At 35.8% G+C, this 23,771-nt stretch overlaps 1 non-coding gene across 1 annotated transcript; it reads left to right on the plus strand.

Moving 5' to 3' along the window:
- Positions 1–1,829: 1,829 nt before the first annotated feature.
- Positions 1,830–1,934, plus strand: LOC141715995 (small nucleolar RNA R71). The gene has a single exon (XR_012572731.1). It is a non-coding gene; the product is annotated as a small nucleolar RNA R71 (small nucleolar RNA).
- The last annotated feature ends 21,837 nt before the right edge of the window (positions 1,935–23,771 follow it).

The following is a 23,771-nucleotide window of genomic DNA, read 5'->3' on the forward strand; positions in this document are numbered from 1 at the left end:
CTTTTCCATGGATAAGCATTCAAATACTGCAGGTGCTCTGCTCCTTCCTCTTCACTATCAGATTCCTATGCCAAGGCTCTCTCTAAAGTACCTAACCTTAGCACTAGCTCAAGTTCTGAATTTACTACAGAATCGACCATCTCTACTTTAAAGCATTCCTCTTCATCAGTTGGAAATTTTGTTGCTTTGAACACATTAAAGGTGACTTCCTGATTTAAAATCCTCATTGTAAGCTCTCCCTTCTGCACATCGATCAGAGTTCGGCCAGTAGCTAAGAATGGTCTCCCCAAGATAATGGAAATCTTCTTATCTTCCTCAAAGTCCAGAATTATAAAATCAGTAGGGAAGATGAGTTTGTCCACCTTAACCAAGACATCCTCCACTATTCCTCACGGATAAGTGATGGAATGATCATCTAGTTGCAATGACATGTATATCAGTTTCGGAACAGGCAGACCAAGCTTCTTGAAGATAGACAAGGGCATCAGATTGATGCTAGCTCCCAAATCACACAAGCATTTGTCGAACGACAAGTTTCCAATAATGCAAGGAATAGTGAAACTTCCAGGATCTTTAAGCTTTGGTGGTAAATTTTGTTACAACACAGCACTGCACTCCTCCGTTAGAGCAACGGTTTCCAAATCCTCAAGCTTCACATTCCGCGAGATTATACCTTTCATGAACTTCGCATAGCTCGGCATTTGTTCTAGATCTTCAGAAAATGGTGTGTTGATGTGCAACTTCTTAAAAACTTCCAGAAACTTGGCAAATTTCTTATATAACTTCTGCTTCTGAGGTCTTTTAGGATATGGCGGAGGTGGATAGACTTGTGTATCCCCTGTATTACCCTCAGGAGGATTGTTTGCAACAGCTTTCTTCTTCGATTCCACCTCGGCATCCTTCTACACAACTTTTTCAGCTACAATCTCATTATCTGGAATTGGCAAGGGTGCAGATGCACCTGCATTCTGGACAGAATTTTCAGACTCTTCTTCTTGCTGAATTTGGGGGCTTGCGACCTTTCCAGACCTCAAGGTGACAGCGTTCACCTATTCTTTCACTTCCCTATTGCCTGAATTGGCTTCTGTATCACTAGGAAGCGTTCCTGAGGGTCGATTCAATAAGGTGTTAGAAATTTATCCTATTTGGTTCTCCAGAATCTTGATAGAAACAGCCTGGATTTTGCATATAAGAGCCTGATTTTTGCAAATATGCCTCAACTCCTCCAATTCTGATTTTTCATTAGAAGATTGACCTGCACCTCCAAGAGTTTGTTGTTGAAGTTGGAGTTGTTGTCTTGGTGCAAATTGTTGTTGAAAACCAGGAGGATTGAATTGCTTGTTTCCAAATTCCTGGAACGGTTTTTGCATCGTATTCTGATTGTTGCTCCAGCTGAAGTTAAGATGATTCCAGTTATCAGGATGATAAGTGTCTGGAACTGGTTGCTACGATCTCTGAAAGTTGCTCATAAACTGAGCTGATTCATTAGATATAGTGCATTGCTCCGTTGTATGTGAACCTGCACAAAGCTCAAAAACACTTGTCCTCTGATGAACTCCATAGTAAGCTAGAGCATCGATCTTCATAGACAATGCCTTTAGTTGAGCAGTGATAGTCGTAGATGTATCCACTTCAAGAACTCCTGCTACCTTGCCCTATGGCAATCTCTGGGTTGGATACTAATATTCATTAGCAGCCATCATTTCAATTAGCATATAAGCTTCATTACAGCTCTTAGCCCATAAGGCTCCACCTGATGCTGCATCGAGCATGGGTCTTGACTGTGCTCCCAAACCGTTATAGAAGAATTGATGATCATCCAATCAGGCATTCTATGATGAGGGCACTTCCTAAGTATCTCCTTATACCGCTCCCAAGCTTTACCTAGCGATTCCCCTGATTGTTGCGCAAACTGAGTAGGAGCATTCCTGATTGCAGCTGTTTTTGCCATAGGGAAGAATTTAGTGAGAAACTTTTGAGCAAGATCTTCCCAAGTAGTAATCGAACCAGCTGGTAGAGAGTGTAAACAACTCTTAGCCTTGTCCCTCAGAGAGAATGGGAACAGTCTCAGTTTCACCGCATCCTTAGACACACCATTGAAACTAAAGGTGTCGCAGATCTCTATGAAATCCCTGATGTGCATATTTAGATCTTCCGTTGGAGAACCCCCAAACTGGACTGAATTCTGTACCATTTGAATCATGCTGGACTTGATTTCAAAGGTATTAGCAGCAATGGCGGGTCTAACAATGCTAGACCGAATGTCATTAATCTTTGGTTGAGAATAATCCATCAAAGCTTTCTTATCTGCTGCTGGTTCTCCCATTGCAATAAAAACTAGAGTACCTGAAACACACGACTAAAGTAAACCTTGTAAGAAAATAATCTGAGTCGGTGAACTTTAACGACCACTGATTGTTGGGTTTCGAGCACATAAACGCAACAGAAACAGTAATTAAAAACGTAAAAAACAGAATTTTCGAAAACCACCTTAGAATCCATGCGAAAAACATATATTTAATTCGTAGATCGGATTGTTTACCTTAAGAAGCTTTACCAATTGGTTGACTAATGGAGATCCAAAGCTGGTTCAATCATCACACATCCCGCTCTCACGATCTACGCTCTATCGGTATCCACACGAATGCTTGAACTCAAGGATTGGATGTGTACTAGCACAACCCCGTTTCTTCTTGCTCTCTCCATTTCTCCATTGGTGGCTAGGTTTTTGTTTTGTAAAAGTCTTGCTCACAAAATCAGCCACACAAGAGATATTATATAGAGAGTAGAAAAATAATTATAACTCTTAACTAAATAGGAATTATTATTAATTCGAAATTCCTATTTGTATAATAATTAAGTCACACTTAATTATTTAACAAATGAATTTCATATTTAATATTAGTAAATTCGAATATCAATATTTATCTAATTAATTAAATCATACTTAATTAATATTATATATAATTCGAATTACTTTAATATAATTTAAATCCAATTTAAATTAATTAATCCTTCAAGCATTCTTAGTGTGTGACCCTATAGGTTATTATTACGTTGGCAACGAATTTTAAATCTAATTTAAAATCGTAAATAATGAGCGGCATCTAGTAATACATCATTGCTACCCAAGTAATAATAATTGAATCGGTGATCGATTAAACCTTTCGTGAATAATGTACAATGTAATATAATCCCTTTAAACACATATTATAGATTAAACTAGAGGCATGTAATGTGTCATCCTCATCAATGTTTAATCCAGGTTTCCTTGATCAATGGGTAGACTATCATATCAAATCAATATTTGACTGTGGCCACGCATTTCGTAGTCTAGCTCACACAAGAGGCCAATAATATCACTCTTAAAATAGGAGGGTTAAATCCCTTCTAGATCATTCATATTCTCATACGATTCATAATATACCTAATTTCCACTTTTATCATTACCCGGTCAAGGATAACTTTTAATGGAATCAATGTATATTAATTCTCGTATAGAAATATATTGACTTCGGGTCTAAGGACCATTACATCATTATCACTGTGAGAATTACTTATGACACAACAGACATGTAGAATCTCACATTGGGTCTATCCAGCACCATGTACATATACATCTGCCTGTGTTTTTGACTTTAGTATCATGTACCTATGATCAATGAGATGTGATCATCAGTCAACAAACACACCAGTCTTAATGCATTATTATTGTCCCTTAATAATAATATTCGACTAGGGACCTTTAGGAATATTGATACTATTCTCATAATCTCATTTCTAAATCACGTACTTAGAGATGTAGAATTGCATATCATATTCCAAGGACATTTATTAATCTAACATTTATATCGCAGTAAATTGAGAATTAATAAATCATAAAGGGAATAATCAATAGAACATAAACATTAATAATCCTAATGTCTTAAACTAAAACATCATAGTGTTGTCTCTAGGGCACAAACACTAACCATCTCTCACTTGCACTAGAGCCAATCACTCATGTATCCAATACTCATGGAACTAGTATGACCATCGTGCTTCTGCTGCGACAAAGCCTTAGTCAGTGGGTCTGCAATACTATCATTACTATGCACTTTACATTTATATCTCCTTAATCATTAATCTCATTAATAAGGCGATATTGCCTAAGGACATGCTTAAACAGTCTCCATGGTTGTTTCAAAGAAATATCAATATATTCGGCTTCCATAGAATCATCAATTTTCTTGTTGTGAACTATTCAAGTTAAAATCAGTTATATTTAGACAAAACACAAAACAAACATAAACTCGTAATCATCCTTGTTTGTCTAAAAATTAGGTTCAGAAACTAGTATCAGTGTAACCCTTTACAACCAGTTCCCTATCTTCTCCATACACCAAAAATAAATCTTTAGTCCTCTTTAAGTACTTAAGAATATTCTCAAAAACTATCAAGTGACCCTCACCTGGATTAGACTGGTATCTGATCGTCATGCTCAAAGCATACGAAACATCAGGATATATACATATCATTATACACATTATAGATCCAATTGCTGAGCCATCTGGAACTTTCTCAAATGGCCCTTATCATCTAATGATTTAGGGGGCAATTATATTCAGAGATCACTATCCCATGAGACATCAAAACATATCATTTCTTTATCTCTTACATCCTAAAATGATGCATTATTTTATCAATGTATGTACTCCGACTAGGTCGATTAATCTTTTCAATCTATATCTATAGATCTTGATCCCTAATATATAGGTAGCATCGCCTAAGTCTTTCACCGAGAAATTATTTTTCAACCAAGTCTTAACAGCTTGTAGAGAAGGTATGCCATTCCTTATTTGTTATATGTCATCTACATATAATACTAGGAATGTCACATGGCTCCCACTAACCTTCTTGCAAACACATGGTTCATCTTCGTTTTGAATAAAGCCAAACACTTTGACCATTTTATTAAAATGAATTTTCATTCTCCTTGAGGCTTGCTTCAATCTATAAATAGATAGAAGCAATTACAAACTATCTTAGCAAACTTGGGATCGACAAAACCCTCAGTTTGTATCATATATACATCCTCTTCAAGGCTCTCATATAAGAAAGCAGTTTTGACATTCATTTGCCAAATCTCATAGTCAAAGTAAGCAACTATTGCTAACAAAATCCTGATGGACTTGACCATAGTAACCGGTGAAAAAGTCTCATCATAGTCTATACCATGAATTTATTTGAAACTTTTTGCAACTAGTCACGTCTTATAGGTCTGTACTTTACCATCCATGTCAGTTTTCTTCTTGAAAGCCCACTTGCACCCTATAGGTTTTACCCCTTCGAGTGGATCAACTAATGTCAGTACTTTATTTTGATACATGGATTACATCTTGGATTTCATGGCCGCTAGCCATCTCTTGGAGTCTGAACTGTTCATAGCATCTTGGTAGGTGAGAGGCTTATCATTGTTAGTCCCTTAACAATATAGCAAGAATTACAGAAGGGGGGTTGAATGGAATTCTTGAACCTTTTTCTTGAAATAAAAATGTTCAACTCGAATATAAATATAAGTGTTTTGATTAGCACAATGCGGAATAGAAACTTAATTGAATCAAAATATAAGTAATTAAAAGCAAGAGTCTTTAAAAACTTTCTGGTGGATTTAAACAATTCCACCAGAGATATATATTATATATCGAGAGGACTCTGTGTGCAAGAATGCTCACAGCTGCTTACAAATCGAACTACTGAGAATACAGGGAAATGCTTAGGATTTTGCTTACAAAGATTTCTCTCTTTTTGTATCTCAGTACATCTTTTATTTGCTACGTTCTTGGTTTATATATTACCAAGATTACAAAGTCAAAAAGACTAAATAAACATAAAAACTATCAGTCTTAAGCTTTGCTACTTTTCATCTTCTATTACCCAGTTAATGGGCTTCCACAGTAGATTTGTATACATCTCGACGGCTGTGCTCAGTATTCACTGTTCAACCGGTGTTTGTATTCTTTATATGATCATCCGTTGGACTTTATGAATATCCGTTGGATATATGATCATCCGTCGACTTTCTGAACATCCGTTGATGGCTTCATTGATCATCCGTCGACTGTTATATCAGGCATCCGTTGATAGTCATTTGATCATCCGTCGATGGCTTTGTTAATCATCCGTCGGTAGCTATTTTGGCACTTGACTTCATTTCACTAATGCAGAATTACAAGACATCATTTATATACAATTAATCAACATATTCTGCATATCTAGTTAAAGTCAACATGACTTATAGGCTACTACAGAATCTATACAAAGATGTATACAGAACTGTGCTACAGACTTATTATTACATAAGCTACTCACTTGATGGATAATTAGTTAACATCCGTCGGGACTATAATTAGTTATCCGTCGGGACTATAATTCTTATCCGTCGAGTGCTACATTATTTCATTAAGTAAAATCTACTTAGATTTTTTGTTTATGAAATCATCAAGTACACAACATATGCACAACAATCTCCCCCAATTTATGTCTACTGGAATTGTAGCCATAAGTTAAGAGATACTTGATGATAACAAAACATCCTAAACATACAGCTTTAAAGATAAGCAGATAATACTGAAAAGTGCTTCAATTAATCAAAATGTACAAAGTTTGGCTCACAGTCATTTCAAGATGCTCCTCTAGCCTGAGCAGATTTTTCTAGTTTCTTGAAGGTCTGGATCTTCTTTCAAGCTTCATGTTGTTTTCATCAATCTGATTTTAGAGCTGCCTATGGAATTCCAGTTCATCAAATTCTGAGAGATCTAGCTTTTCTTGCATTTCCAAGAGAGTCTCATTGCTAGAGATACTCAATTGGTCTTCTAACCTGAAGAATCTTCTCACACCTTTGTCATCTATGAACTCCATCAGCCAGTAGGGCCTTAGATGCACTCTTCTCCCTGTGTATGGGATGATTAGAATCTTTGGAAGTGCATCTTTAGCTCTAATACTCCTTAGTTCTTCAATCTTCTTCAATACTAGTCTTCTTGCAGTTACATTGAACCCAAAGTTCTTCTTGAAGGATGAATAAACTTTAATCAGTACAACTTGGCTTTCTTGAAGAATCCTGTGAAGTGGCCACACAATCTCATTTCCTCCTTTGTACTTGAACACTAACCTTTCAGGTAGGTTTCTGTATGCATCAATTCCCCTCACTTCATCTACTTCATTCAGATAGAGGTTTAGATTAGAAAATTCCTTGATGTCACACAAGTACAAGTAGTCTCCCCTGTTAGCTTTGGGTTGAACTTTAACTACAGATGTGGATTTGAGAGGTGACAACTTCACTTTCTTGACTGCCCTTGACTTTGTACTTTTTGGCTTGCTAAGGATTGGTAAATTGAAGTCAGGAATTGGTATTTTATCCCACTCTATTAGCTCATCCTTGGGCACAATAAGTTCACCATGAATATTCCTGTAGGGATCCACCACCCTTATATCATCAAATGCCACAAAGGGCTTTGATGCTTGAGTTGTAGCTGGTGTGGGTAACTTAGGAAATTGATCTTCCAATCCTTTGTCAACAATATCCAGTTTCTTTTTTGTTCTTCTAGCCAATTCTTTCTTTCTTGGAGATTTCTTCTGTTCTTCAATTTTCTTCTTTGATTCAGCAGCTTCAGATGGTTGAGAGGGAATTTGTTGAGATGAATTCAACGCCTGTAGCTTGGCCAAGATAGCAATCTGCTCTTTCTTTTGTTTAGTCTTCTTTGCATCTAGAGCAGCTTGCTTCTTTTCCTGCTTTAATCTGGCTTTTTCTTCTCTCTTTGCTTGAGCAAATTGTGGATGTCCAGCTACCACATAAATTTCCTTTCCATTTCTGAATATCTTAGCAATTCTCCTTTTTGAAGTTGAATCAGCTGGATCTTTATAGAAGACAATTGATCTTGATAGAAGCTTTTTCTCATCAGGCTTGGGTGTCTCATATACAGTGTCCAAGGGGTTCTTCAAAGATGATTTTGGATAGTTTGCCCTTGGTTTAAGAATTATTTCAGCCTTTGTAGACTTGATGCAGGAAGATTGTCCTATTTCCAGATAATTCATGCTCATCTCATTCACACTGATTTGCTTGAGTTGAGAGTGATGGATGGCTGACTTAACTGGCTCCTTGACAAGTTCAAACTTTTTCTGTATCTCCTCATCAATCTTATCCTAGTTGATCAAACTCAACTTTCCTTTCTCAGCAACTTTCAAATTTGTTGCTTCTGCTTTAATTAGATCTATACCATCTGCAACTGGTGGCTTGGAGACAGTAATTGAAGGTACAATTACTTTGCTGATTTGAACTTGAAGTTTCTCCCCCTCACTTGGTTCTCTCTCCCCTTTTTTGTTATCATCAAGTTGAGGGGTTAGGCCTTGTGCTTTAGCCAGTTGCATGAGAAGATTTGTCTGAGTCAGTTGATTTTGAAGAAGGGTAGTCACTGAATTCTCAATAACTTGAACTCTATCTTCCAGCTTGGCCAGCTTCTTTTCAGAATCTGATTCTCTCCTCAATCTTAGTAATAGATCATGCATGGTACCATATGGCATGACTGAATCCAGCTTCTCAGAATTGTAGGTCTTCAAGTCAGCTATATCCTTTTTGAGTTCATCCACACTCAGATTCTGTCTTAATTGCTGGATCTTCATGAGATGTAGAGAGTCTAGGTTAGCTTGAAGAATAGCCTTGGTACCAGTATCTGAAGTTTCCTGAAGGGCCTTTTGAATAGCCATGACCTGTTTAACCAAAGATACACCAAATTTTCCTGGTGTAGATTCCTTTGTCCATGCCCATTCAGGTAAATTTGGAACAGAACTTGGGCCTTCATCTCCCCCTAAGTTCATGCTTCCATCCAAAGAAATAGAGTCATCATCATTAGAATTTACTCCAAATTTTTCAGATGGCTCATCAGCTGTAGGAGGCATTAAATTGACAGCAGCTTTATCCCTTTTCAGAAATTCTGAAGTATGCACCAAATTTAATGTCTTTTCTTCCTCCTCATTGCCCTGAGCAGCCAACGATTGATAGGTTGACACAGGATGAGTAAAAGTGTCAGCATCCAAGGAAATTTTATCAATTACAGCCTTGTAATGTTGCTGAAATTGTCTTTCCTTTTCAGCATCATCCACAATCATTGACTCATGAGTAATGGCTGTATCCACCCTTATTACTTCTATACCTGCTTTTCTCTCAAAATCTCTTTTTTGTTGCATCAGGGTCTCACCCTGGCTCCCCACCCTCACACCCTCACCTTCACCTACTAAGGTGGGACTCCTCTCACTCACTTTTGTCAATCCTGAATAAATGGATTGCTGACTTTCACTCGTTTCCTCTCATTTTACCAGGAAGCAACCCAGCCTCTCAGTCCTAAGTGATATCCGTCGAGTGAGTGGTAATGCTATCCGACGGATAACTGTTGTTAGGCTTATACGTCGGGATACAATCACTACTCGATGGATGAGCAATATCCATCGAGAGAGTAGAAATGAATGAGGTGGGAAGAGAAACTATTATTGACTCTGTGTTGATTGATGATATTTGGGGCACAGATGTCGCAATAGAATCTGAAAGAATTGGCAAGTGAGCCAACAAATCATCTAAATGATGATGCTCACTTGCACTAGATTTTGGCTTCCCCGACAGAGTTAAAGAAGGGGAATCAGGAATTGAAGTATTTATCTTATCCACTTCCAGAGAGTTTGTTGGTGAGTATGGTGTTTCAGATGCTTCTATTATTAGAGATTTTGGCTGTGACTCCACATTTATTGGAGCCACGTCAAACTGAATTTGAGAGAGTGCAGGGACTGTGTCTTTAGCACCAGTTTGCACTGTGTGTGTGCCCTGTGCATCCCCAAAGGTCTTAGATTTCTTCTTTCTTGTGTAAGTTTGGGGTGAGCTTGTGTCCCTAACCCTTTTGACCTGTGCTCTTGGCTGAGAGCTTTGTTCAATAACTGCATCCTTTTGGGAGGATGTAGCTAGAAGTGAGCTTTTATCCTTTTTAAGCACTACAGTTTGTTGGGAAACTGCAGTGTGGCTAGGCTGGGATTCACTCAACTCTCCATCCTTATTCTTGGGGTTTCTTTGATGTTTAGCCCTTCCCTCACCTGACTTTCCCTCCTTCACACTCCCCTCTTTTGCTTTTGTGGATTTTACAACTGGTATCTTTTGAGAGATACCAGAGGGGGTTTTCTTTGATTTAGATTTGGAAATTGTAGAGGGTTTGGAGGCTTTGGTAGGCAACTGTTTGGTCATTGGCACAGTTGCCATAACTACTCCTGAAATCAAAGAAATAGTGGAGGTTGGAATAGTTGTGGGGATGGATGAACTTACCTCACTTACCTGAGGTGCCTGCATTACAGGAAAATAGAACATTGGCACATCCCTGTGATGGTTGGCTCTGTTCAAATCTGCAATGAGTCTTCTCTCTTAAACCCAACAAGCCAATTTGTTGTTTGGGTTCTCAAGTACAATCTCTTGACATAGATGGTTAGCCAATAACATGAAAAATCTAGCATAATACACATTCTTTCCTCTTTTAGCTAACTCACCTAGTTTAAAACCTAACTCAATCAAGACAAGGTCACTGAAATTATAAAATTTATTAGTAACTAGCATGTATAGCATGTTAAGCATGGAAATATTCACAGAATCAAAATTACTGACTTTTCCAGAGAAAATTTAGTAACCACATCACACAAGAAACTCCACTCCTTCCTAAGACCCAATCTCCTAATATCACTCAGTTTAGTAGTAGGAAGTGCATAATGTATGGAATTAAGCATATTGATAATATCAGTGTCATTGTGTGGTGAAGTCATATTATTATCAGGAATTTTGAAACATGTTTTTATCACATCACTATTGATACAGAACTCATTACCTTTGATGGTTAGAGTGATGGTCTTGTCAGCCGAGTTGTAGATAGCAGTGGTCCACATCTCTTCAACAACTTCACAGAAGATTGTGGGTGATTCCAGCATGGCGTAATTTAGCTTGCAATTCTTCACAAAGTCCATCATCTTGTGATAGTCCTCTGATTGCTGAATACCCTTATTGACCAAAGCAGTGAAGTTGTTCTTCTCATAAATGAACCCAGTTTGAGACATAATCTTTACTACAGGTGCCATTGTAAAAGAATGAAAGCTTGAAGAGAAAGAGAATATTTACTTGAGAGAGAATGAAATAAAATCAGTTGAATTTGAGAATGATAAAAGAAAACAATTGGAATGAAATAAGCTTTTATACTATCTCAAAAATAATTGACAAAAATAATAAAGAAAAGTAAATTAACCAATAGAAATTGCCTAAAATAGTCGTTTAAAAGTAAACTGTAAAAATTTCACCCATTATCCGTCGTGTAATGCGTACAAACTGTAAGTATACTCGATGGATAATGTTCGGGGAATTAACGGCTGAGATTTAGACAATTCGACGGATGAGGATAAACTGATATATGTCGAGACATAAAGTATTCCAGAAAAATAATTGACTTTTATTAGCAAGTAGTATATCGACGGATGACTAAACTCGATGGATAAGGGTCATCCGTCGAGATGCAAATTTTGACTTAGCCAAAATTTCATCCAAGACTTAAAAATCAACTAAATTTCTGGCTATATTACAACTTGCAAAATAATTTAGATAAATTTAAGAGTAATTAAGCATACCTAACTCACTTACCAACCTTGAAAAGGTGGATTCATCCAGTGGCTTGGTAAAGATATCTGCAAGTTGCTTCTCACTTGGAACAAAATGTAACTCCACAGTACTATTCATTACATGTTCCCTTATGAAATGGTACTTGATGTCTATGTGCTTTGTCCTTGAACGTTGCACTGGATTTTCAGTGATGGCAATTGCACTTGTGTTATCACAGAAAATAGGAATCCTTTCAACTTGCAAACCATAGTCCAGCAATTGATTTTTCATCCATAAAATTTGTGCACAGCAACTGCCAACAGCAATATATTCAGCTTCAGCTGCAGAAGTAGAAACTGAATTTTGCTTTTTACTGAACCAGGACACAAGCTTGTTTCCTAGAAATTGACAGGTTCCTGTTGTGCTCTTTATATCAATTCTACAACCTGCATAATCTGCATCTGAATAACCAGTTAGATCAAAGCCAGAATCTCTAGGGTACCAAATGCCAAGTTTTGGTATTCCCTTGAGATATCTGTAAATTCTTTTAATAGCTATCAAGTGAGATTCTCTAGGATCAGCCTGAAATCTAGCACATAAATATGTAGCAAACATTATATTTGGCCTACTAGCTGTTAAGTACAGAAGTGAGCCAATCATGCCTCTATAACTTGAAATATCCACAGACTTTTCAGTAGTGTTTAGTTCAAGCTTAGTTGCAGTGGCCATGGGAGTTTTTGCAGATGTGCAATCCATTAGATCAAACTTCTTTAAAAGATCAAAAATATATTTAGTTTGACTAATGAATATTCCATCACTAACTTGCTTAACTTGCAAACCAAGAAAGTAAGTTAGTTCTCCCATCATACTCATTTCATACTTACTTTGCATCAATTTGGCAAACTTTTTGCAAAGTTTCTCATCTGTAGAGCCAAAAATAATATCATCTACATAAATTTGAACAAGTATACTAGAGCCATTAACATTTCTGAAAAATAAAGTTTTATCTACAGTACCTCTTGTGAAATGATTTTCCAAAAGAAACTTTGATAAAGTGTCATACCAGGCTCTAGGTGCTTGCTTCAGTCCATAAAGTGCTTTCAATAGATAATAGACATATTCTGGAAAATTTTGGATCTTCAAAATCAGGAGGTTGACTAACATACACTTCTTCCTCTAAATCTCCATTTAGAAAGGCACTTTTGACATCCATTTGATAGACCTTGAAATTGGCATGGGCTGCATAGGCTAAGAAGATTCTGATGGCTTCAAGTCTTGCAACAGGAGCAAAAGTTTCATCAAAATATATTCCTTCTTGCTGACAATAACCCTTAGCAACCAATCTAGCTTTATTCCTGATTACTATGCCATTTTCATCCATCTTGTTTCTGAATACCCACTTGGTGTCTATTGGATTCTTTCCTTTAGGCTTGGGTACCAGCTTCCATACTTTATTCCTTTCAAATTAGTTTAGTTCCTTCTGCATAGCTAAGATCCAATCAGGATCCAACAAAGCTTCTTCTACCTTCTTTGGTTCCTCCTTTGATAGAAAGCTGATGTATAGACATTCTTCCTGAGTTGCTCTTCTTGTTTGAACTCTAGAGGAAACATCATCAATGATAAGCTCAAAGGGGTGATCTTTTGTCCATTTCCTTTGCTGAGGTAGATTAGCTCTAGATGAAGAGACCTCATGATTGTCTTGATGTGTGATTGAGTTTTGATTGCTAGAAACTTCCCCTGAGTTTGTGGATCTTTGATTTGAGAAAGGAGAATTTTCTGTAGGTGATCTGTCTTGACCTCCTGCTCCTTTTGATAACCCGACGGATGGTGAATTTTGAATACCGACGGATGAGGCAGGTTGTCTTCCGATGGATAACACAGATTGCCTTCTGACGGATGAAGCATTATGCAACTCGACGGATGTTGAGTTTTGTGCTTCATTGGTAGTAGATTTGTATGTATTATCCTTAAACACTGTTTCTTGATCATTCTCATCATCACTGCCATCACTAACCATCTTAACATTGTCGAATTTGAGGCTCTCATGGTAATCTCCATCTTCCAGTCCTTCAATCTTTTTATCATCAAACACAACATGTATAGATTCCACAACAATGTTGGTTCTTAGATTGTAGAATCTATATGCTTTACCAACAGCATATCCAACAAAAATTCCTTCATCTGCTTTAGCATCAAACTTCCCATTTTGATCAGTTTGATTTCTCAGGATATAACATTTGCAGCCAAAGACATGAAGAAAGTTTAGAGTTGGGAGTCATGCATCTTGCTTGATTAATCAGAGAAATGTTCTGAGTGTAGCATGCAGCATTTACAACTTCAGCCCAGAAATATGTTTGTAGTTTAGATTCTTCAAGCAATGTCCTTGCAGCTTCAATAAGTGATATGTTCTTCCTTTCCACTACTCCATTTTGTTGTGGAGTCCTTGCTGCTGAAAACTCATGCAGTATCCCATTTTCTTCACAAAATGCTCTCATGACAGAATTCTTAAACTCAGTTCCATTATCACTCTTAATTCTTTGAACTTTGAAATCAGGATGATTGTTGACTTGCCTTATGTGATTGATGATGATTTCACTAGCCTCATCTTTAGACTTTAGAAAATATGTCCAAGAGAACTTTGAGAAATCATCTATAATTACTAGGCACAATCTTTTCCTAGAGATGGACAATACATTGACAGGTCCAAACAAATCCATGTGAAGCAGTTATAAAGGCTCTTCAATTGCTGAATCAAGTTTCTTCCTGAATGATGCTTTGATCTGCTTCCCTTTTTGGCAGGCATCACACAGTCCATCCTTTGAAAACTCCACTAGAGGAATACCTCTTACCAATTCTTTCTTTACCATCTCATTCATGGTCTTGAAGTTTAAATGAGATAGCTTCTTGTGTCATAGCCAACTTTCATCCTGACTTGCTTTACTGAGAAGACAAGTTACAGATTCTGCTTTAGTTGAGTTGAAATCAGCTAGGTACACATTTCTTCTTCTCACACCAGTGAGAACCACTCTGTTGCTTTGATTATTAGTCACAACACAGGCTTCTTTGTTGAAGGATACTGAATTGCCTTTGTCACAAAGCTGGCTGATACTCAACAGATTGTGTTTGAGACCATCCACTAAGGCAACCTCCTCAATAATGACATTGTCTTTTGAAATCAAGCCATATCCCACAGTATAACCCTTGTTGTCATCTCCAAAAGTAATACTTGGGCCAGCTCTCTCCTTAAACTCTGTAAGCTGGGTAGAATCACCAGTCATGTGTCTTGAACAACCACTGTTCAAGTACCAAAGATTCCTTCTGTTTCCCTGATTGCTTGAGGAACTTGTCTCTGTTTCATCAGACTTGGCCATTAGGGCTAGATTGACATAGCTGACATCTTCATCTTCATCCAAACCATCTGCTGCCCAGTCATTCTCTTGTGTAATAAAAGCCCTTTCCTTTTGTTTGAGTAGATCAAAGTATTTTTGCTTATAATCCACAGACTCAAACCTTTTCTTACTGGAATCTGACTTTCTACACTCATTTGCAAAATGCCCTGCCAAGTCACATTTGAAACATTTGAATTTTGACTTATCCACCATGTTTCTATTTGGCTTGGCTGCTCCAAAGTTCTTCTTAAACTTGAGCTTGACAAATCTCCTGGAAAGAAATGCTAGGTGCTCATCAATGTCCTCCATGTCATCTTGACTCAATGAATCTTCACTTTCTACTGCAATCCCCTTGCCCTTGCTTTCACAGACCTTAGAAGTTGACTCAACAGCTTCCATCTTCACTTCCTTCCCCTTTTCCAAATCAGCAACTAGTGCAATGGATCCTCCTTTCTTCTTCCCTCTCTCCATCCTTTCATCCTGCTCTATCTCAAGCTCATAGGTCTTCAGGATGCCATACAGTCTCTCCAAAGTAAACTCTTTATAATCTTGTGAGTTTCTTAATGAGACTGTCATTGATTTCCATTCCTTTGGAAGAGATCTAAGGAATTTCAGATTAGAGTCTTTAGTCTGATAGAATCTTCCATGCAACTTAAGAGCATTTAGTAGTTTTTGGAATCTACTAAAAATGTCAGTAAGTGACTCACTTTCCTCATTGTGAAAATGCTCATATTGCTGATACAAGAGCTGCATTTTATTTTCTCTAACTTGCTCGGTGCCATCACAGATTATCTGTATAGTATCACAGACTTCCTTGGCAGTTTTGCAATTAATAATGTTGTCAAACATGTCTGCATCAAATCCATTGAACAAAATGTTCATGGCCTTTTTATCCTTCCTGACTTGTTCAATGTCAGGATCAGACCATTCGTGCCTCGGCTTGGGAATGGATGGCTCATTTCCTGTTGCAGCTCTCATTGGAACATGAGGACCTCTTTCTATGCAGTCCACATAGGACTCATCTTGAGAAAGCATATGAAGATGCATCTTTACCTTCCAATGATGGTAATTATCTTTATCTAGAAAAGGAATCTTGACTCCAACGTCTTTCTTGTTCATCTTGCTGAATTGTTTTGATCTTTAAACTCTTTGTAGATTAAGAGCTTGCTATGATACCAATTGTTAGTCCCTTAACAATATAAAGAATTACAGAAGGGGGTTGAATGGAATTCTTGAACCTTTTTCTCGAAATAAAAATATTCAACTCGAATATAAATATAAGTGTTTTGATTAGCACAATACGGAATAGAAACTTAATTGAATCAAAACATAAGTAATTAAAAGCAAGAGTCTTTAAAAACTTTCTGGCGGATTTAAACAATTCCACCAGAGATATATATTATATATCGAGAGGACTCTGTGTGCAAGAATGCTCACAGCTGCTTATAAATCAAACTACTGAGAATACAGGGAAATGTTAAGGATTTTGCTTACAAAGATTTCTCTCTTTTTGTATCTCAGTACATCTTTTATTTGCTATCATTCTTAAGCTTTGCTACTTTTCATCCTCTATTACCCAGTTAATGGGCTTCCACAGTAGATTTGTATACATCTCGACGGCTGTGCTCAGTATTCACTGTTCAACTGTTGTTTAAATTCTTTATATGATCATCCGTTGGACTTTATGAATATCCGTTGGATATATGATCATCCATCGACTTTCTGAACATTCGTTGATGGCTTCATTGATCATCCGTCGAATGCTATATCAGGCATCCGTTGATAGTCATTTGATCATCCATCGATGGCTTTGTTAATCATCAGTCGGTAGCTATTTTGGTACTTGACTTCATTTCACTTATGCAGAATTACAAGACATCATTTATATACAATTAATCAACCTATTCTGCATATCTAGTTAAAGTCAACATGACTTATAGGCTACTACAGAATCTATACAAAGATGTATACAGAACTGTGCTACAGACTTATTATTACATAAGCTACTCACTCGATGGATAATTAGTTAACATCCGTCGGGACTATAATTAGTTATCCTTCGGGACTATAATTCTTATCCGTCGAGTGCTACATTATTTCACTAAGTAAAATCTACTTAGATGTTTTGTTTATGAAATCATCAAGTACACAACATATGCACGACAATCATTATCCGTAAGCATCACATTACCATCTTGAGTCAAAAGAAATTCATAATTTCTCCCAGGCTCATGGTGAATCCTACTAGATCTACGAATAACCTGTGTTTCTTGGACATGATTACTTTCAACATTTTGATGTACATCCTGATCTTATTCCAACTCTGGTTCAATATTATCATGTAGTTCTCGATCTTCATCGAGATGTATTATCCTCTCACTGATTTTCTTAGAAAGTAGTTCTCCCTCAAGAAATACAACGGCCCGAGAAACAAACACTTTGTTCTCGAAAGGATTATAAAAACTATACCCTAGTCTCACTTGGGTATCCCACAAAATAGCATCTATCTAATTTTGGTCCAAGCTTGTCAGAGGCTAAACGTTTTACAAATGCTTCACGTCCCCAAATTTCCATAAATGACATGCTATGACATTTTTCACTTTATATCTCATATGGAGTATTTTGAACCGCTTTAGTCGGAACTTGGTTAGGTGTATATGTAGTTGTTTCTAGAGCATAACCCTAGAAACTGAATAGAAGATCTGCTTGACTCATCATCGATCGCACTATGTCCAACAAGTTATGATTTCTCCTCTCAAAATCTTTATTCCATTGAGGTGTTCCAGAAGGAGTAAGTTATGATACACTATCACACTCCTTCAAGAAACTCTTGAAAATTGTGGTTTAAGTATTCTCCTCCACGATCTAATCGTAAAACTTTTATAATTTTCCCTTGTTTGCTTTTCTACTTCGGCCTTATATTTTTTGAACATTTCAGAAGAATCGGATTTGTTCTTCATAAGAACCACATATCCATATCTACTAAAATCATCAATAAATGTTATGAAGTAATATAAGCCACCCCTTGCCATCATACGCATTCGACCACATACATCATTATGTATAAGTCATAATCGTTCGGTGGCCCTTTCACCCGATCAGGTAAAAGAAGATTTAGTCATTTTTCCAATGAGACAAAGTTCGCATCTTCCGTATGATTCAAAATCAAACTTATCCAAGTATTCATCTATGTGTAACTCAGAAATGCGTTTCTCATTAATATGGCTTAACGACAATGTTAGAGGTAATGTTTGATTTGGGTCAACTTAGAACATATAAATTGTTAACTAATTGTGCAACATTATAATTCTTATCATTGAAATAGAATAAACAACTATTGTTTATTTAATATAAATTAAAACCTTTCTTATCCTGACAAGAAATTGACTTAATGTATCCGCTAAAGGAAGGCACGCAATAACAATTTATCAAGTTCTTAATCTCGCCTTATGGGCAAAATTAGGTATCGAGTTCCTTCAACTAGAGCAACAACTTTTGATCCAATTCTAACCCTAAACCTGAAGTTTGACCATTGCTAGTCTTCTTCTTTAGATCTTCCAAATAAGCTCGATAATTTAACTTCCATTCATCCAGTTATTTCCACAGAATTGACCATCATCTCCTTTAGCAACACCACTATTAGGCTTCAAAAGCCCTTTGGGATTGGACTTTGGTTTGGCACTGAATAAGATTAAGTCTTCACCTTGTTTGTCCACTTTCCTTTCCCATTTGCATTCCATGTGTACATCATCAATATGGACGTAATTCATGCCTTTACCGTGTTATTTTCAACAGTTATAAACATGCTTAACAACTCAGTGAATGTTCTATTTATCTCATTCCTTTTGTTCTTAACAAACTAAGAATAGAAGTTGTTCAAAGATTGTTTGATCAAATCAAGCTGAGTCTCTAGACTATTCTTGTAACCCAAAATATCAAGGTACATATACATATCATCTTTAGAACATGTGGTCCAACCGGATATCATTCTCCTATTAATGCGAAAATATGGTGCCTTATTATTGTCAAATCTTTCTGACGAGCCTATCCTTCAAACATCCTTTGAAGGTGTCAATCATATCATAAACATCATTATGCTCTTATTGCTTCTAAAGCCCAGCACTCATAATTACAAGCATGAGACATGAAACATCAGTTGCATAATCAATTTGCTTCTGGTAAGCATTCTGTTCAGCACATGTTTCATTCTCAGCTAGAAGAAATAAGGGAGGGGTTTGAGTGACATCCTTGAACCTGAGGACAATCCTCAAGTTCCCATGTCAATTGTCATGTCAGCTTGTCCTTCTCAAGGACTATTACATAGAGAAGTTATTTGTATTATTTGTCATTTGTTATCTACAATATTAAAGTGCATAAAATGACTTAGTCTACAGATGATCATTAAATTATGTTCAAGTGATTCTTCATTATATTTTCACAATATATATCTCCCACTATTTTTATCAAATCAATAGCCCTAACTATTAATTCGGAAAAAATATCTTCTATATCATTTCTAGTGAGCCAAGATCCATATTTCACCATGCGTTAGGTCAGCTTTGGCTTTTCTCCTAAAACATGATTATTTAGGTAGACAACATTTGTCAATTATATCAACTATATAACTCTTGGATAGCTTGGTGGAACAACATTTGTTCATATTTATCTAATAATTCTCGCCAAACTCTATGCCTCTAAGTTCACAATCCTATTGTAGTAACTTAGTTAAGTCAAACCCAATAGTCAAAAGTATCAATATACTTCAACACATCTCCCACGATAGATGGGAGTACTTCGCTTTGGCAAACCCACTCTTTATCGATCTAGGGTTAATGTATTAGACTTATTAGAAGGCATCCGATCAACTTAATATTAACTTTAGGGTTTTATTAATTTTAAAACGATCATGATCCCATCATAAAGAGATTCCCAATTTTTCCTTGAATAAAATACTTCAAATCAATATTCGTCAATGGTTTGATTTTCAGGTAGTGAGGGAGTCACAACGGTCTCGCTTAAAACCCACAACCTTACAAGTTTAATGAACTCGCTTTTGTCAAAATCGCCCCATGTCATAAACAAAGAAAATTTGTATTTTATTCCATGTTTCATAAACACGAGAATCTCATAATCGTTTGTTCATTTTAAAATCTTTGAATCGTTACATATTTTATCTTGTTTATCAAGCATGGCATGGGTGTCGTATCTAATACATACATATTTAATCTAATTAAGCATGCAACTTTATAAACTACTCTACACATACATTCATCATATGAGCATATATATGTAAAGTGTAATAAATAAATGTGGTTGGTTATGGCTTCATCCTATGTGATCTTTATCAAGCTAATGACAAAGATCTAGGTCAACCTAAGGTGGAAAATAAATACGGGCTAACTATTACATGTCTTCTTTCTTGTATTGCTTCCTTGGATGGCCTCCGTGTGGGATTACCCTTGATCTTCAAATATTCATGTCTTCATGTACAATACAAGAATGAAATTTGAAAACTAATCTAATGAACTTACAAGAAGAATTCGAGTTACATTCGAGATTTAATAATTACAAGATTAAACGACATGCAAGTCGTATTTGAAAAACCAAAACCATTAACCTAAGGTCATAAGCCATAACCATCCACCATGCTCAATTAACACAAAATAACATGTTAAAACACATAATCTAATCTTAACATATCATACCCATCATGATCTAATCAAAAAAACCAAATATTGAAAAAATCAGAAAATTTGAAATTAAATCTGATAACATTAAATCACAGATTACAGGGCCTAAACGACGTCAAATGTCTTACAGATCAGTCGATGATAGATTTAGCTATCTGTTACATTCAGACGCTCGATTCCATATGAAATAGCGTATTCGTTCTCCAAAATCGGACACCAGACACAGATTTCAGCAAATCCGCTGTATCCGATTAAGAATCGTATCAAATACGATTCTTATAATAAGAATAAACACAAAACATGTATATATTAGTATATATACAGATTATATAATCATCATATGATTATACAACTCTCATGAATATCATATATTCAAAATATATATATACATACGCATATATAAACATAACAACATGTAAAATATATAAAATCGCATACGTAACAGTCATGGAATATTGTATACAAGTTATCATCATATAACCAGTAAACACATAAATGAATTAAATAATTTTCGCAAGTAGCTCTGATGCCATTGTTGGGTTTCGAGCACATAAACGCAACGGAAACAGTAATTAAAAACGTAAAAATCAGAATTTTCAAAATCCACCGCAGGATCCATGCTAAAAACATATATTTAATTCGTAGATCAGATTGTTTACCTTAAGAAGCTTTACCAATTGGTTGATTAATGGAGATCCGAAGCCTGTTCAATCACTGCGCATCCCGCTCTCGCGATCTACGCTCTATCGGTATCCACACGAATGCTTGAACTCAAGGATTGGATGTGTACTAGCACAACCCCGATTCTTCTTGCTCTCTCCATCTTCTCCCTTGGTGGCTAGGGTTTTTTTTGTAAAAGTCTTGTTCACAAAATCAGCCACACAAGAGATATTATATGGAGAGTAGAAAAAGAATTATAACTCTTAACTAATTAGTAGTTATTATTAATTTGAAATTCCTATTTGTATAATAATTAAGTCACACTTAATTATTTAACAAATGAATTACATAATTCATATTAGTAAATTCGAATATCAATATTTATCTAATTAATTAAGCCATACTTAATTAATATTATAAATAATTTGAATTACTTTAATATAATTTAAATCCAATTTAAGTTAAATAATCCTTCAAGCATTCTTAGTGTGTGACCCTTTAGGTTATTATTACATTGGCAACGAATTTTAAATGTAATTTAAAATCGCAAACAATGAGCGGTATCTAGTAATACATCATTGCTACCCAAGTAATAATAATTGAATTGGTGATCGATTAAACCTTTCGTGAATAATGTACAATATAATATAATCCCTTTAACCACATATTATAGATTAAACTATAGGCATGTAATGTGTCATCCTCATCAATGTTTAATCCATGTTTCCTTGATCAATGAGTAGACTATCATATCAAATCAATATTTGAACGTGGCCACGCATTTCGTAGTCTAGCTCACACAAGAGGCCAATAATATCACTCCTAAAATAGGAGGGTTAAATCCCTTCTGGATTATTCATATTTCTCATACGATTCATAATATACCTAATGTCCACTTTTATCATTACCCGGTCAAGGATAACTTTTAATGGAATCAATGTATATTAATTCTCGTATAGAAATATAATGACTTCAGGTCTAGGGACCATTACATCATTATCACAGTGAGAATTACTTATGACACAACGGACATGTAGAATCTCACATTGGGTCTGTCCAGCACCATGTACATATACACCTGCCTGTGTTTTTGACTTTAGTATTATGTATCTATGATCAATGAGATGTGATCATCAGTCAACAAACACACCAGTCTTAATGCGTTATTATTGTCCCTTAATAATAATACTCGACTACGGACCTTTAGAAATATTGTTACTATTCTCATAATCTCATTTCTAAGTCATGTACTTAGAGATATAGAATTGCATATCATATTCCAAGGACATTTACTAATCTAACAATTATATCATAGTAAATTAAGAATTAATAAATTATAAAGGGAATAATCGATAGAACATAAACATTAATAATCCTAATGTCTTAAACTAAAACATCATGGTGTTATCTCTAGGGCACAAACACTAACACTGATGACAAGCATATAAACTAAATTTAACACCGAGTCCCCGGCAGCGGCGCCAAAAACTTGTTCGCACTAAAATACATGCAAGCGTACGTGATCATAAGTAGTATAAGATGTAAGTCAAGTTCATTCCCACAAGGACTGGTTTAGATTAAGTTTAGATTATGCACCTATGCAACAATGTATGATTATCACTCACTGTTAATACAAATAACAATTTGAGTTGATTAACTACTAAAGAGATTAAACTAATATGCATTAACTAAGAGATTAAAAGTGAATTACTTATATGAGAATAAAACATGGGATTCTAACTTCATTAAATACTTCATTCAAAGTTTATGTCTTTAATCTTAGCATGTGATGGTGATGAAAACTAATCAGATAACATGAAATTAGTATACGATAACTTTCGTTATACGTATACCCTACTATCAAACATCCAAAGTTAAGATAGAAGTTGAATAGACACCAATTATGCTTAGTCCCTATATGTCTATAAAGATTGAAAACATAATGGTTTAAGAGAACGTTATCTATCGTGATTACGTATGGTGAATAAGATGGTTAAAATTACCCAGAATTATGCATGTCAATTCATACATAAATCTATGCTAGCATGGCTAGTTCTAAACCTCTATATTCAATGTCGCTTCAATAGAGATTAACAATCAATCTTAGATGTTAGCTACGCATCAAAGACGAATAAGCACAACCAAAATAGGAAATCATAAATCACCACACACAAAGGATTATAAAAATTTAACTATTGAAATCCATAAATAAATTCGCTAGAACCCCATGACAACGATTAGTTCATAGTTGAACTTATCGTCACCATGGGTTCCAATGAAAACATTATAATAAACAATATAAGAGTACTAGGGTTCAAAGAAAAATCGAAAACAAGCATCTGAAGTATCAACTATATTGAAGAATACAAAAGTCTTCTTCTCCGT

This window comes from Apium graveolens, chromosome 3 (assembly GCF_009905375.1).
Source record: "Apium graveolens cultivar Ventura chromosome 3, ASM990537v1, whole genome shotgun sequence".
Taxonomy (NCBI): domain Eukaryota; kingdom Viridiplantae; phylum Streptophyta; class Magnoliopsida; order Apiales; family Apiaceae; genus Apium; species Apium graveolens.